Consider the following 1,921-nt stretch of genomic DNA (forward strand, 5'->3'; position numbering starts at 1 on the left):
ATATACATGCCACCTTCTGTAGAACAAATACCATACGCCATGAGTCGAGCGTTGCTAGTCCCGCATTACAGCGAAAGTTGAAAAGGCCACCTGAACCTTTTCTCTGCCATTACTAGTAACTTCGCTAACACAGAACAATGCTGAATGCACTTTCTATATATGTAAGACTCTGAGTCAACCCAGCAGCAAGGATATAGACCCAAATTAAAGAGGAGACATGGGATCACAATGGAAAGTTGCTACCGAGAAGGCTTTGGAGCTGCTGTTTATTGAATGAAGCTAACTGGCTGTGCATCTCATACATACAAAGTCGGAAATCTAATGTTTACCATGGTACCAACAATGACCAGGGCCAAAGTGATTTCTATTTGCAGTGCTGTATTTTAAAGCTGATCCATTAGGACAATCTCCTAACTCATTTACATTAATAGGTGTGGAGAGAGGTCATCAGATGTAACATTCTAATTCAGCTTCACCTTTTTGATCATAAGCATGTGAAAGTTTCACTTGTTACCTGGTCTGGTGACTTGCACGTGTCGCTAGCTGTTCTGCTTTCTACAAACGGCAGGCCAGACCCTCAGCTGCACTCAATGTAGCTGCTCCAATTTACAGCAGCTGAGAACCTGCCCTGTGTGTTTTGTCTTCTTTCCCAGGCTGGTGAGTCATTTCTGTATTGGTTTTTACCTTCAAAACTGAGTTTGTCTCCAGAATTAGTGTTTTCTCCTTGATCTGCCCTTTTAGAGGGGGCTGTCTCCAGCAATGGCATTTGTGAGACATTATGGACCAATCCAGCAATCCCTGGGAAAAGTTCCCAGCAATTCAATGGAAGTTTATGAGCTTTGACGCTGTAACCCAATGACCCATCTCAGTGCCACAACTAAAAGCAAACTGTTCCTTTTGTCACTGCCGGCAAGTATATTGAAACTGCCCCCTGCAATATTGCTTATGCAGTTTTACTTCTGATGGGAGCACTGAGCCTTGGGGTGGCTCTGGGGGATCAGATTGTTGCTTTGGTGGGTGTGCATGAAAACTCTGTGGGCATAGGGGAGGCAGTTACACCTTGTGTAAAATTAATATGGCTAATATAATGTTATGGACGTTAAACTATATGGAAGGAATGTGCATATTCCCAGGACGTGTGCAGTGTATATTGGAAAAGGGGTAAAAGAAATGCAAATAAAACATGGTACTTCATTAAAATCCTAATAGGGCTCCAAAAGGAGCCACAATAGGTTGTGCTTTCTTTTTCAGATCTGTGTGTTTTGGAGCAGGAGATGAAAGTGGAAAGTAATCAGAACTCTAGTGGAAGTGGAATGTTTCCCTTTTAAGACACTCTCTAAACTGCTAACAGCTTTGGATCCAAAAGCAAGCTAGTAAGCCTCTGTGTGTAAATGCAAATTACCTAGCTGATGGGCACAAAGGAGCTGCAAATAATGAATACATCCGGTCAGCAAACAAGCTACTAGAAGACTCAGATTATGGCCCTCCAGGAAAGGGAGGTGAAAAAAACAAGTCAAGCCTGAAAATAAGGGGGACAGGTTAACCTTAAGGGGTGGGGGGGGGGAGATGGGAACAAGGGTAAGGAAATTGCAATCATGTTTTGCTAAAGGGGGAAATGGGAACAGGGAATGGGAGTAAGGAAATTGGAATAATGTTTGGCTAAGGGCAGGAATGGGAACAGGGACACAGGTGTAAGGCTCTGTAGTGTCAGAGCTGGGAAGGAGGATACTAAGGAAGGAAACTGGAATCATGCTTGCTGGAAGTTCACCCCAATAAACATCGAATTGTTTGCACCGTTGGACTTCGGGTATTGTTGCTCTCTGTTCATGCGAGAAGGACCAGGGAAGTGAGTGGGTGAAGGAATAAGCCCCCTAACAACTTCCACCATCGGCTGTTTGAGCCTTTCATGCATCACCTGTAT

This window comes from Natator depressus, chromosome 1 (genome assembly GCF_965152275.1).
Source record: "Natator depressus isolate rNatDep1 chromosome 1, rNatDep2.hap1, whole genome shotgun sequence".
In the NCBI taxonomy this organism is placed as follows: Eukaryota; Metazoa; Chordata; order Testudines; family Cheloniidae; genus Natator; species Natator depressus.